The sequence below is a fragment of the Cupressus sempervirens genome, chromosome 2 (genome assembly GCF_028749045.1).
Source record: "Cupressus sempervirens isolate cs-2001-9-10 chromosome 2, ASM2874904v1, whole genome shotgun sequence".
Lineage (NCBI taxonomy): Eukaryota > Viridiplantae > Streptophyta > Pinopsida > Cupressales > Cupressaceae > Cupressus > Cupressus sempervirens.
The window spans coordinates 517,919,125-517,935,014 of record NC_143119.1 but is presented as its reverse complement, the minus strand read 5'-3'; the positions used below and the strand labels follow the sequence as shown (position 1 = coordinate 517,935,014).

Genomic DNA, 15,890 nt, shown 5'->3' with positions numbered 1-15,890 from the left:
AAACTAGAAGCATGAACTAGTGATTAGTTCATCCCCTCTCCCTATCAATATCTAATTCCCATCATATCTCTCTTAGGTTTCTACAAAATGAATTTCTGATAAAAAAATTCAGTGCTTGAATACAACTCTTCAAGATGTAACTTAGTCTGAACATGTAGTGTCTCTCATGTTTGTAGTCTATACCTTGTTATTTTCATTCAAGAGATACTTGATACTCTTACTATTTTGTACTTTGAGATGACCTGTGGGTCAAATGTTATACTTTGATTTCAGTACCATAGATGCTTTATCGGTATGTTGTTTATTTTATCATATGTGCATGTTGATGTCATTTTGAGATGAGAGTAGGGCTATGACGATATCTGATTATATGGTATTTGGTCATATCTCTGATTTGGTCATGTGGTGGATTTTATGCTATGGATATTTACTTCATTATTGTTTCTTTATGCTTTATGTGAATGTGAGTGATGTAAATGGATTATTTTAGTATGATTGAATAAATGGTTTAGTTAGTTAGTTAATGCATTAATTACTTTGAATATGTTATTATATGCAATTGCAACTGATCATGTGTTTTAGTGCATAGGATTTATATCCCTAGTAGTGGCACATGGAGTTAATAATTCAACTATTCATATTTCAATAATGTCATCCCTATATGGTTGATGTATCTTTATTTTAATTATGTTTAAATTAAACCTTTCAATGATTATTAAATATGAACTCATTTGCATTATTTGATTAGACCAATGAGCATGTCTACGTATTTGGAGGTTCGCATTATCGCAAAAGTTGTTAAGGGATTTTATGTGATTTTGGGTTTTTAGGATTTAAATTTTATTGAATTTATTTTTTGGCAACTACTTGGGTATATTCCTATTATGAGGGATAATCTTTTTTTTTTTTGGGTCAATTCAGAGTTTAGCTAGTCTAACTAGCTATTTTCCCTAATCGATTATTCACTCGAAAAGTGAATAAGTATTGAGAAAGGGGATTTTTTTTCTGACTTCTCACTTTTACAAAATATAAATTTTAGAGCTTTTTTGAGAATCCTCTTCTAGAGGATCATGTTTCTATTCATTGTGGGAGCTATGAGCTTGGGATCTTTGCAAGGTCAGACTCATTAGATCTAGCTCAGGTAGACCTTTCTTTGTCATGACTTTTGATAGTTTAAATAGGCAATTTATTTTATTATACTTCTTTTAGTTTTAGCCCCTTTTTTTGTTAGGTAGGGCTTTCCCATTTTCTTTTTTTTGCTTCATTTTAGCTTTTGTTTTTGGTATCAGTTTGTTAGGAGGTTGAGAACTAGTGTTCCCCTCCATTTCTACTTGTTGGTTCTACCTAGGTGGTCAAGTATGAACATTTTCCCTATTTCTGGGATGGGGTTTGGGGTTTCACATTGTTATGCTAGAAATTTTTGCATACGGTGTCAAACCTAAATTTTATTGGACTTTTAGGGTTTTTGTGCCCAAAGACCAATTGAACTTTAATTTTGAAGATTTCTAGATTTTGGGGTTTTTACCTCATTTTACATGTCACCCTATTTTCTTAGGTTTTCTTGGCATGATGTTGGTCGTGGACCTAGATCATCTATTTAGATGTCAGTCAAACCATTGTTGCACTTTTATGTTGCATTGGGATGCATGTCGCATCTTTCTTCCCGAGTCTATTTTTGGTTAAGTGTATTTCTACATTGTGTTCTCATCCAGTCCTTGTGTTATGATTTTTGTGATGGTGGTGTGCCACACATGAGTACGTGCATATATATTTTTTGGGTATTTGCAAGGCCCAATCTCCTGTAGTACTTCTAGGAGTTATGATGATTTGGGTTGGGTTGGGAATATGCATGCCTACGAACACTCATCATTGGATGAGCATGGGTAAGGTAGGGTAGCATACAAAGGGGGATTCTACCCTACAACTTGGTGATCATGATGCCATAGGTTGTAAGAGGGAGCTTTACTTAAGTGATAATTAAATAAAATACTAGGTGGTAATAAAACTTAAGATAATGAAAAATGTTTTGTACTAGAGCCTTCTATTGAGGGAGTTGAATCTGCATGATCCAAGCTTGGGCTTGTCAATGCCAAGTGACTCTCCATGATATCAGCCCCTAGTTAGTAGCTCATTGAGTGCCTGAAAAGGACTTATACTTTATTCATTGTCTATGTTCTTGGTTTCAGCCATCATACTATTTGGCATGAGTGTTAGCCATGGATGTTTTCTTTATGTGTGTTTATGGTTGAGTCATTATCTCCATTAGTATGGCAGGAGTGGACCTACAAGTTCTACATGGTTGGGAGGCATAGCTACCTTCACCACTATTAGGGAGTGATGTATAGAGACAATCTACTTTCTCGGTGCGACCATTGCTAGATGTTTACACTTGGTACTTCGGGTTCAAGAGTATGTTTTCTTGTGATTTATTTTTTCATTGGAATGCATGTATAACATGTTTAGATGAGAATATTATTATCACATTTCTTATTATGATGTTTAGCATATGGTAGACGATGAGTTGATTGGCAGGGTTATTTTATGCTTTACTTCTAGCATGTTAGATTTTCTTATTCTTATGTTGTAGCATGTTTTAGTAGTGATGTCCTCATAAAATAGAACCAACAATCTAGTTAATAGTTTGGGATGTTACACACAGGGAATGGCTAGGACCCATGATGGTCTTATGATGTTATTATGGATAGGAGAAACCACGTACTTAGTTTGGTTTTTCTATTCATTGCGATGTTGTTTCTATTTATTGTGATGTTGTTTTAGTACACTATGATGTTTCCTTTTGTACTTTTCCTTCACTACTATTTTAGATGGTTAGATGTAGTTTTTGTCTTTTAGCTATTGTATTCGAGTGTCTATACCTTGATTGTGGATCTAGTACTCCCTGGTATGGACATTTTAAGTTCTTGTTTTATCCCTTGATTCATTCCTAGAGTTTTTCTTGTGCTCCTTGGTGACCATCCATCAGCATTAGGCGATACTTAAAAGTATTGCACATCTAAAAGAGATTTATCATGCAACCCCTAATTATATCACATGTCTTTAAGAGTAATGTCATGCAACACTAGAAAGTATCACACACCCATTAAGGAAAGGTTGTATGATATTGGTAAAGAATCACACGCCTTCCTTAGAAGTGTCATCCAAATCCTGATTATATCACACACTTTCATTAAAAAGATCCTATGATACTAGAAAGTATCGTACTGTGATGTTTTAAAGTGTCACTTGGGTTTTGGAAAAACCTATCTAGGCAGATAGTGGGCACATTTCAGGTTTGTTCAAAAAAAATTTGAAGGTGTTCTGGATAACCTTTATGGTGTTCTTGAATACAGTCTTCTATTGCAATTTTTGAGATTCGCATATGATGTTTTCATATACATTCATACTTGTCAAAAAATAAATAAATTATTATCTTATCTTATATTTATCCTTGTTTCCAAGGATCTTTGGGTAGGGCATTATAGAACAAGCTCTAATTTAATAATATTAGTGTACTACTCCAAACTTGTTATGAGATGGACAAGAGCACATGAGATCAACATTATCCACCTTAGAATCAACACATTGTCTAAGGACATAATAGGGTTGAGCCTCTCAAAAAGATTCTATAGGTTGGGTGTTAGACACCATAGATGACATCAATGATTACTCATCATCTTCATGAAATTTTCCTTCCTCTAGCCCAATAACTTCATCAAATAGGATGAGGAGTAAATGGTCAAGTTTGAATTCCCTCCTTCCAAAAAACTATTGTTTAGGCATTTCCATACCATTGGGAAAGTAAATAGCATTATGATCTCCTTTCCCACCAACAACCTCACCCACCTCATTCTTGTTCATTTCAACCCATTTATTCTTAGTTCCCATTTCTTTATAATTTTGAATTCTATCCTTGTTCTAGGGACACTTTTTCATCCACTGACCTTTTTTTTTTTGTAGATAAAACACACAATAGGGATATATTAAAAGCCTTTAAACACTTCTTCATTCCATTATTCTAGAGGGAGTCCTAGAATGAAAATTTATACAAGTGCAGATATAAAGATAGAGTTGTTCATTTACATCTTGGGTTTCTACTTCTTAAGCTAAAGAATAAACCTTTGAATCATCTAGAGGCTCATGCATAACATACTTTCAAGGTCTTTGGTATTTGAGAATGAAAAGGAGAAGAAGCCTTTGATATTGAAGCCACCTCAACATTCCCTTTGAGTTTCCACTTCTTCTTGGCATAACCCCTCACCACATTAATATTGGATCTTGGACCCATAAACTTCCCAACCAAGGTAATGGCCATAAAACCAATAGAATGATCTACAAGCTGATCCAAAGAGTGATCAATGCATGTGAAATGGTTTTGAATGGAGGGAAATAACATGTCTCCACAACCTTGATACCAAAGAGTGTCAATCAAGGATGAGACTCTTGATCACTACTGGAAAATCATCCATCTATGGAGTGAGCACCATGTTAATCATCACACCTTCCTCCAAGGAGAGGGTCAACCCTAAGATACACATGTGACTCTACCTGAAATTAAGAACCCACATCCACCATGGCACCTTGAGGGTACTCCCTCAAAGGACCATTCCCCACCAATTGAGAATCTCCAATAATCAAAGGATCTGCATTACCATGAGATCCCAAATAAAATGCACCTTTCAATCCTTTCCTAGTTAGACCATACTCATACATAGTCATAGAACCATCCTTTTTAAGATTCTCACTCACACCATCTCACCTACTCATTTCAAAAAATTCTTGACAAAAGACTAATTCCCTGAAGTGGTTTCATAGTTGTTTAAGATCCTTGGACTTCTTTTTTATTACAAGGAAATTGGTTTAGAGGTTCCAAAAACTCGACATCAAAAATAGTGTCAAATCATATAAAAAGGAAGTCCACAACAAACAAAAATACCACTACCAACCAACTAGTAAACAAAAGACCAAAACATGGGACCCAAGCCCCCAAAAAATACAAAAAATTAATTAATTCTTGATTCTTTTGAAGAAGATCATCATAAATACTCCTAATCTTACTAACTATACTATAAACAAGATTATTTCCCTTATCTTTACTCTAGAATTTAGTCATAGGGCTTGGAAGAGAAGCTTTGTCTAGATCACCCAAAACAACAACAACCTCCATATTGGAACATATATCTTTTATATGTACCATTTTAGCTGATTTTATACTAAAAGATGAGAAAGAAAATAAGTCCCTTAGAGATTGAAGCATGTCCTCTTGTTCATTCAATTTTATTAGTCCTTCTTAGAGTTATCATTTGTTGTCTTATTAATAGCTACCATCACCTTGACTCTATCCTACAACATATTGAAGGTCCCTTCCAATATATGTTAGTATGATTCTCATACTCCTCTTTGACCTCATTGATTCCTTGGGATAGGAATTGATTGCTAACCATAATAGTTCACAATATTGGTTGGATGGGGAAGGGTTTTTTAAAGAGAAGTGATCTCATCAATCATAAAATTTCACACATCTTGTTTTCTATCCATTAATATTTTTTATCAACTTGACAACATTTAAATTCTTAGCTAGGGCTTGATGGACAATGCCAGTGTGGTGGGGCTATGGGGAGTGTTGGTGGTTTGGCTATTTTTTGGGATCCATAGAAAAGTCAACCACCTAGTTGGGTGTCTTCTCACTCAACCATTACTATGGTGACTTATTTGATTTTTGAGGAGATAATCTTTATTACTAATGTGTATTGATTTTGTGGGGAAGGTAGGACTTTGGTCACACATCTAGTATGTTAGAAATTTTCATCCTCTCAATTGTTCAATTTTAATAGGAAATTTCAATTCAATTTTATGTCTTGAGGAGAAGAGGGGTGGGTTGGCTCGATTGAGCTCATCATTTGATCTTCTTTCCTAAAATATTGATCTTTTGTATTTGTTTAATATTAAGCTAGCTAATCAAATCTTTACTTGGAGTAATAGAAGGTTTCGAGTTGAAGCTATTTCTAAATGTCTGGATAGATTCTTGGTTTCCTTCTTCTGGGTTAGTGCCTCCCTCACTCTCTCTTCTAAAAATTTTTATTGGAGGGGTTTTGATCATTGGCCAAATTTTTAAAAAAATCATGTCTTTACTCAAAAAAATCCTCCATTCAAGTTTTAATTGATGTGGCTTTAGGACTCTTCTCTTCATGTTCTTATTGTGTGCTGGTGGAGAGATGGTGCCCCCACCTATGGTACTACTATGTTTTTCTTTTCTTAAAAAATTTAATATGTCAAAATGAGACTTAAAAAATAGAACAAAGAATGCTTTAGAAACCTCCATTGTATGAATGGGCAAGGTCAGGAGCATCTGGATGCCATTACTAAATAGATTCACGATCTTGGCTTCTTTGAGGCTCTTGAAAAAGTTGAATCCATTTCTTTGAAAGATTTATAAGAATGGGAACTTAGAGAGGAAATATACTAGAAATAGAATCCTAGAGTTGATTGACTTTAAGAAGGCAATAAGAACACTACCCTTTTTCATAAAACTTTGTAATCTCAAAAACATTAGAGTTACATTTATTCTTTGGTTAACTCAGAGGGTGTGCAACTTCCTTCATTTTCATCTTTGTTCTAGGAGGCTAGCTAGTTTCTGCCCTCTTTTTTGAGGAGTCTCCTCCAGCTGACAATGAAGAGAATATTGTTTAATCTTATATTCCTTCTCTTGTCACCCAAGAAATGAATGATTATCTCATGCAACTACTCTCTTTGGTTGAGTTGGTAGAGGTGGTCTTCAGTATGCATAAGGTAAAATGTCCTAGCCTTAATAGATTTCTTGTTGAATTCTTTTAGGAACTCTGGGACATTATTAATCAAGATTTTTTGGAGGTGGGTACATGAATCATAATCTAGTAAACTAATGATCTAGTGCTTGAAATCTACTTACTTGGTTCTTATTCCAAAAAAAATGGAGCTAATTAGCTCAATTTGTTCAAGCATATTTCTTTGTGTAATGTGGTCTACAAAATTATTACTAAGCTTATTGGTGAGAGGCTTAAACAATGGCTCCCTACTATTGTCTCAAAAGAACAAGGAGGCTTTTTTGTAGGAAGAAAAAGTTTTAATGGGGTGGTTATTGTTACTAAGGCTATCCACTCTATGGGTACTTCAAGGGAACGATCTATGCTTTTTAAGCTAGATATGGCTAAGGCCTTTGATAGAGTCAAATGAAGTTTCCTTCCAAATCTTCTTCTTGCCTTTGACTTTAGCCCAAAATGGGTGAGCTAGACTATGAGTTGTGTTACCTCTGCCTCATGCTCTATTCCTCTTAATGGCCAACCATCCCAGTTATTTGGGCATCTAGGGGTCTCTGCTAGGTGATCCTCTCCCCTTGTATGTTTTTATTTCAATGGTTTAGGGTTTGGGCATATTCATTAAGTTATAGGTATCTCAAAACTTAATTCATGGACCATGTTAGGATAATGAGTTACCTTCTCTTTCTTGTCTTCAAGTTTTAGATGACCCCAAACTCACAAGAATTTTTGAGGTTTAGAAGGCTATGGCATTTTGACATACTCTAGATATCTACTTGGTGGCATTAGGAAAGAAATTTAATGAACATAGATCATCAATATATTTATTTAACATGCTAGAACCTATTTGATGGAGGATTGCTAATAATTTATGGTTCCATATTAGGTCGCTCCCTTTGACATATCGTGGCATTCCTATAGTTGTTCCTAGGTAGCCACAAATCTTCTGGAAGAATTTTTCTAACAAGCTTTGAGAGAAGGTAAACCATTGGAATCATAGATGGCTTTCTAGTATGGCTTGAGTCACTCTTCTTCAACCTGTTATTTAGGCTTTACCTATTTATAAAATCATGGTTCAAGTAGCTCTTGTCTACCTGCTCAAGGAGTTTGAGGCTCTTTCTTGACAATTCCTTTGGAATCATAATTTGAATAATTTAAAATGGATTTTAATTAGTTGGAAAATTATTTGTAGGCCTAAGAAGGAAGGTGTTCTTCACCTACACTCTTCTATCTTGAGTAGCCAATCTTTGGTTGCTAAGATTTATTGGCAGTGGTGCTTTGGACAAAATCAACTTTGGGCCTGCATAATCACTTACAAGTATTTCAGGGGAATCAATCCGCACTCTATTTCCTCACTTCGTTTGGAAAGGCCAAGGCTCTATGGCATGGCATACTCTCAAGAAGGGTTCTATGTTTGTTAAGGGAGGACTTTTTTGGATATGTAAGGGAGGCTCTGAGGCTTTTTTATGGACTAATGCCTAGGGATGAAAACCCTCCTATCTTATCCATGTTACTTCATCTACAAACCCTCTGTGATTCTTTTCTTGATTATAGGTGGAATAAGGTGGCTCATTAGAAAACTCCTTATCACTTGGATCAAGTGTTGTTGCCTATAGATGGAAGAACTCTTCACATTGGCCTCTTGGGTGATTAGAGGAGGACCGCCAGGAGCTTTGTATAAGTTTGGCTTCTAGGCAGTGTTTCTCATTGGAGGGTTGGGATATTTTGGCTTGGGGGGTGGGGGGGTGTTGCGTCGAGTAAATACTATGTTTCTGCTAGGTACCACGAGCTTACTAGACAATTGTTTGGAGATGTTGAGGTGGCGTGGTGGAAACAAGTTTGAAATAAATTTTATGTAGTTGGTGGTCCATAACCGATGTCTTACCTGGGATAATCTTTGTAACCATGGGTTATAGAAGCCCTTAGTTTGTGTTTTGTGCAGCAACGGAGGGGAGCTTGTCTCCCATCTCTTCTTCTGGTGCTCTTATTCTATCCAGATTTGACACCTTTGGTACAATTTTTGGGGTAGACCTTGTTAGCATGTTCCTTCCTTGTCTCCTTTCTAGGTTTGCTTGGGAAGTGCCCCCCTTTAGTGCCTCTGCTCTACAGGTTGGGTGGGTTACTTTTCCTTCATTTATTCTTTGGCATATTTTATTAGAGAGAAATCAATAAATAGTTCAAGTGCTGGAAATATTCAAAACTGTGCTAGGTTACTGAGAGGGGAGGGGTGAATCAACTTTCTCTAAAACTTTATCAAATTCAACACTTCATAGAAATATATCAATTATCATTTATTGATCTAATTGCATGCATGAGAAACTAAAAAACATAAAACATTCATAAAACTTGAACACAATAATATAGTGACCCAGAAACCTTCCAAATAGAAAGTAAAACTGAGGTGGGGATGATACCCACACAACTTCAACACTATAGCATAAAGTTGGTCTATTAAGGCTTACATTGATCACTTCTGATGATCTACCCTGTTAAAAGCAATCAGGACTGCTAGGTCCACCTTGTTAGAGGTTTTACAAACACACAATGAAGTATGCACTCAGTAAAGAGATTTTGAGAAAGACTATTAAGTCTACCTTGTTAAAGGATTTGGAATGGTTCACCTGTTAGAATGAAATAGTAGATCTCTGACTAACAATTGAATCGCTGATAGAGATTCCTTGAAATATAAATCACATTTTGTGATGGATATATCTCTTTTTCTCCTTTTCTAATATAGCCTTCAATATATACTTTATTTTCTACTTGATCACATTCACATTCTTACACACTTATGTTCATGAATTACACATTCACACACACATTGGATATGATATAATACATTACATATATACCAATCCAATTTATATAATAACAGAGTCAACCTTTATACAAGATAACACTAATATCACGAAGTCGGCCCATATAAAGACACTCAGATTCTGAAGACTGACTTGGTGAAGTTATGATACTCAGTGCCCACTATCATTACTTGGCATCATCATGCACTTCATAGAATTAGAAGCTCAGTCCATACTAATCACCTCAAAGTAGTCTCAAACTTGGTCTGCACTGGTGACTTGGTAAATACTGTGTCACTTGCCATAAACTGAATTACTAGTTTACCATGACTTCACTTGGTAAAAACTAACTTCGCATATGGCTTGGTTAACACTAGCTTCACATCACATGAACTACTAGCTCGGTAGAAAATGCAAAGCTCGGTAACCACTGGAGTGCTCAAGTTGAACTGCTAGACTTCACATTGCCTGATTTTGCTCGGTTTGAACTGATGCATGTCACACTAACTGAATTTCCTTGGTAAACACTAGAATGCTTAGTGGCCACTGGAATTACATGGAAAACACTGTAGATTGTTCAATGAGCTTGGTAGCCATACAAAATCTGAATAAGTGTTGTCACTAATAACAAACTTGACTGATATGTCAACAATCTCCCCCTTTGGCATTAGTGACAAAAACACTTATTAGCCAAAACTTATATACATCACCATGTGATACTGGCTTAGTAGGGTATACTGTTTTGAGAGTTTTCAAAAAATTTCTTTGTAAGTATATGCAGTGTACTATACAACATATCTACAAAATTCTCCTCTGCTATATACATTTTCTCACTTTGCATGATTCTCCCCCATACAATATATATAGTCTCTCCCCCTTTTTGACAATAACGCCAAAGATGTATTCAAAACTTATTTACATGGAGACACTAAAATGAGATAGAAACTCAAAATGTACCTTAAGAATAAGTGCTAGATTTTTATCCCAATTTTCTTTCAAAATCTTAGATGTATGGAGAGAAATTTGAACTTCTACAGAGACTTCTATCATGTGATCTGCAATAGATAAGTTGGTGTCATGGATCAAGGTTTTTGAATAAACAATATGTTTCTGCATTGTATCCATGATAGGAAGGATCATATTATAAATAACTATCAATGTAGATTGGATCCTTACTTCTTCTCTCAACAACTCTGTTTGCATGCCTGACAAAAATTTGATCTTTATATGATGTGCAAAGTTTGAACTAGAGTCAAGTTGCAATTGTTGTGCACTGGCTTTCAGATCCTCATCAATCTTTGTCAATTTTCTCTTTATCTCCTTCGTGAACTCGGTAACATCACATAACTTCACAAAAAGTGATGTCACACTAGTGCAAGAAGTTTCAAGATTGGTCAAAATTGAGGAAATCTCAACTTGATGGATCGCAATTTGCCGAGCAATGTGCTCAAACAATTTATTGTTAAATTTATTTTCTGCTTTCTCAATTAACTTATCTTGATCACTAGTGTCCTTATTAAACTTTTGGACTACCTTTGCTAATTGCAACAAAATAGGCTGAGAAGAATCTATCTCAATACCTATTGCCTAAGAAAAAATGTATTTAGCATCATCAATAATCTTATATTCCCTCTATTGTTTTTCCTTCTTTTGGAGTTCACCAACTATATGCATTTGATCCATAGTGAGATTATAAAAGTCCCATTTGGGAATTTCTATTTCCTTGTCTAGGTCTATATCCTCTTCTATCTCCTTACGTCTACTCAAAAATATTGTACTCAATTGAGCTTTAGGTTCAACTGTCCTTGTACTAAATGCCTTTGTATCTAGGATGGAAACAATTATAGATATACTAGGACTTGCTATGAAAATTTATATAGTACTAACTAATGGAATACTAACAATAATGCTTGCTGAATCCAAAATTGAAGCATTCATAACTGAAGTATCCATTACTGAAGTAGACAAAATTGTAGAATCCAAAATTGAAGTACTTATTGTTGAAGAGCTCAAAATTGTAGAAGCCATTGTATCCATGCTAGATGACTTGGTAGCTGAAAAAGTGAGAGCTTGCAGCTTGGTAGATGAAGTGGTAGTTACTTCTATCAATGATGTGCTAAGCTATGTGGGGGCGAAGAGTGATTAGATGTTTGAAGTACCTATAGTTGTCACAATAAAACTTGCTAAAGTTGTCTTTGAGCTTGATGTAGCAACTAGTTTTCTTGGAGAGTGAGGAAGTGAGGCAATGATTGTGGCTGCTATCTTCATAGGGTCAGTCTCCTCATTATCTTCTTTATCTTCCTCAATAGCTTCCTCCTCTTTATCTTCTTCAACTTCCTCATTGTCAAAATGTGTGGGTTGAGTATAAGTTTCTTCTTCGTCATCATCATTGTCATCATCATTATCCTTAACATCTATTGGGAAGTCACTTTGTTTATGCAGATGATAAACATTCTTCCACATGCTTTTGGCATTCTTAACCACATGCTCTATATCCTTGATCAAAATTGAACATGTATTAAATCTAAGAGTCATTTTGTCTTCATTTTTCTTCAAAGACTCTTTTACCTCAACATCTGTTGTGCTTGGTAGCAACTACCTCAGGGTTTGTGCATAAATATCTTTTGTTGTTTCCATTGCAAAGTCCCATCTTGGCTTTATTTTCTCTAATAATTCATTAGATATTTGGGAGGCTATCTGATCTATTGAATACTTCCATTTTCCCATTTTGGTCAACACTAATTCTTCAACTATTTCTTCTCTACCTTTGTCTTGGTTCATACTTCAAGGATTTGAGGTTTTTTATGCCTACATCTTCTTCCATTTGTTCCAAATTTTCTTGGAAGGTGGGAGGAGGTTTGCTAAGGACAATTTTGTTGCCTTTCTTCATAGACCTCCTTGTGAATATAGCAATGGATGGCTTAGGTGGCTTGGTGATGATCACCTTGCCTTTCTTCTTCACATGTCCTTCTTCTTTGTTTGATTCCTCTTCATCCTCTGCCTCTTCATCTATATCTTCTCCTTTTCCCTTGGTTAACATAAGAGGTGTGCTTGATTTTAGTTTTTCTATCCTCCTCTTACCTTTGTTAACTACTTGTGGGAGCTTTATCTCTAGCTCTACCCTTGCCTTTGCCTCATCATATGTTCCAAACTATGGTGCCTTTGGATCAACAAGTTCATTAACTAGAGCTTCAATAATGTCCTTTGTTTCATCAATGTTTACCTCATAGGGAAGAGGTTTTACCCATACAATTCTAGGCTTTACTACCTAAATGTAGACTCTATCACTATCTGCCATCAAACAAACATCATCCTTGTAATCTTCTACCAACTTCTTAGGTATTCTAAATCTATTATTCATTTTCTCTTTGAAAACTTCAAAGTAGTTGTCCATAATGCTAATAAAGTTCTCTCTCATTTTTGCAATGTATTCATTAATTTGTTATAGTACAGGCATATCTTTTCTCCATACTGTCGTGCCTTTGGAAGGGAGGAACTTTTGAACATAGAAGAACAAACAAGTCAACAGAGAGCTAAATTTGTAGGGGTTGTTCTTGGAAGTCCAAATACTTTCCATATTCTTGTTGAATTGTTTCAACAATATATATGCCAAGTCATAAGACAAATTGTTCTTCACAACTTTGTAAACTAAGTCCACAACTTCACATGATACACTATTGAGGCGGCTCGAACTATATATCTTGTGAGCTATCACATGTATCCCAAATTTTAGTTCTGCATCAGTTACATTGTTGATTTTCATGCATCTGCCATCCCACTTGGCTAGGGTTTTCTTTTCTAGCTTAGCCTGACCTAGGGTTTTGGTGTTTTTAGCTTTGGTGAGCATGGGGAGGCTAATGATGTGATGAATCATTTTCTTTGTAATAAAAATTGGTCGCTCAAGCCATAGCTAACCATTATGCACCTAGCTTAGAATGTATCTGATCCATTTGATTTGAAAACGTTGGGGCATGTGAGGAATGTGGGTCAAACCTTTGTCTTCCAAATGTTTATGCTCAAGTTTAAGGACTCCATTAACACATGGGCATCATCCATTTCTAGGGTTCCAATTTCTTCAAAAGAACACTTGAAATGAGTTCGATTGTCATTAATAAGGAGTACCTTAGGTGAGATTTGCAATTGAGCTCTGCTTGGGTCAAGGGTTTTTGCAATCGCGGGCACAAGTTTGAAGTCTATCGCTTTCCACTCGACTCCTCGAACCAACATCTTAGACCCTTTCTTTGCTTTGCTACTGCTTGATGTCATTTTACTTGATAATCTACTGCAAATTCACTAAGTCACTTGATCACACTAGAATTCATTTTCTTCACAATAGCACTTAGATTTCACGATGAAAAATGAATTTGATTTCATGGATTTTGTTAAAACTTTGCCATTAATGCTCGGTATGAAGGTAGCTGGGTTGACATCATGCTTGACATTATGCTCGATAGCCTGCCATCCACTATTCAATTGATTACTTGGTGAAGGCTTTGTGACTCGATAACCATGTGTATCTTCTAACTCTCGACCTTGCTCAGTAGAGTCTATGACCCGACCTTACTTGGTAGAGAAGGTAACTTAGTGATAACTAATACCAATCTTTCTCAGTGATCCTTTTGTATCTTGAATATTGATTTGGATCTTTGTCACCTTTCAATTGGAACTATTTGAATGTGATCTTGATAGTCCAGTTCCAGTTCTCCTTTGAAAACCTAGTTGAAAATGGTGGAGTCACCCACTTCTTGAGTGACATGACCATCATTACTTGAACTAACATCCTTGGTAGATTTAGGAATCCATTGTTGTCTCATCTGCTTTCAAATGTTATCTGCTTTTACTTTCTTTTCATCTTCAACTCTACCTGTATTTATGCAATTCTTGGCTAGATGACCAAGTTTGGTACAAGTGAAACATCTTATGGCGGTATCTATTTTCCTTGTGTGATGTTTAACACAATTCATGCCAATGTGTCCAAATTCTCCACTGTAATGACATCTACACCAAGTGTTGTGGTCCCAACCGAATATTGCTTTCACAATTTGCTCTGTTGGATTGAATGACTTAGTTTTGCAATCTAATGCCTTGTGACCTTGTTTCTTGCATTTGTGACACTTGCATTTAAATTTTGGTTTCTCTTTACATTCATTAGCCCTATGACCATTCTGATTGCAATTATAGCATTTTCCATTAAATTTTTCTTTACCATTACTCCAACATTTGTTTGATGTATGACCTAACTTGCAACAGTGATTGCAAGTAGGTCTTTGATTCCTTTGAGCACCTTATTCAGAGGATTCAACTTCTTTGTATCCAATTCCTAATTTGCCCTTTTTTCTATAGAGATTCTGCTCATTCAATTGATTTAATTGATTCATGTCTACTTGGGATTTCACTATTCTTTCATTGATTTTCTTTTCAGTGTTTAGGTCATTTTTCAATCTTTCATTGATTTGATTTTTAGACCTTAGCTCATTTATTATTCTTTCATTGATTTGTCTTTCCAAATTTAGATCATTTCTTAATCTTTCATTGATCTGTCTTTGGCTCATGATTTTCTCATTTGCATTGGAGATTTGATCCATAAGACCTGCATGCTAAAGGGATTGGTTATGGATTTCATTGTTTCTTCCATCCATTTCTTCTTTCATCTTGTTCCTCTATTCCAAGATTTCACATAGTCTTATTGACTGAATTTCTTGTTCTCTTTTGAGTTTTCTTACTTCTTCTTACAACGAATCATTCTTCTCTAGGAGTTCTTTGATTGCATCATTTGCTTCATCTGATCTACTTGAAGGGAAAAAGTCTTCAATTGTTTCTTCAATGTAGAGATGGTCATTCATCTGATTTGCAATTTCCTTCCTTCTTTTCAGGGATTGGGAAAGTTGTTCCTTAGATTTCTTGAGTTGTGCAATGGCCATTTCTAGATCTAACTTTTTGTTGTCAATTGCCTTATCAAGTTTAAATATCTCCATATCCTTGATTTTTGCTCAAGCTGTTAAAATTTCTCCTGAGAACCACAAAGCTCTGATACCAATTGTTGGAAACGTTCAAGACTATGCTAGGTTACTGAGAGGGGAGGGGTGAATCAGTAACCTCTAAAACTTTATCAAATTCAACACTTTATAGCAATATACCAATTATCATTTATTGATCTAATTGCATGCATGAGAAACTAAAAACATAAAACATTCATAAAACTTGAACACAATAATATAGTGACCCAGAAACCTTCCAAATAGAAAGTAAAACTAAGGTGGGGATGATACCCACAAAACTTCAACACTGTAGCATAAATTTG

The 15,890-nt window shown here is 35.4% G+C and overlaps 1 protein-coding gene across 26 annotated transcripts in view; it reads left to right on the top strand.

Moving 5' to 3' along the window:
- The window catches only part of LOC149573232 (uncharacterized), a 408,940-nt gene that overhangs the window by 217,525 nt on the left and 175,525 nt on the right, over window positions 1-15,890 (top strand). The window contains exon 2 of one of the 26 annotated variants that reach the window (XM_089814420.1): window positions 2,275-2,409. The exons of 24 other annotated variants lie outside the window; for them this stretch is intronic. The gene's annotated coding sequence lies outside the window, so the exon portion shown is untranslated. Of the gene's footprint in view, window positions 1-2,266; window positions 2,410-15,890 lie in introns of all 26 variants that reach the window. One more of the 26 variants, XM_089814419.1, reaches the window with a different exon arrangement.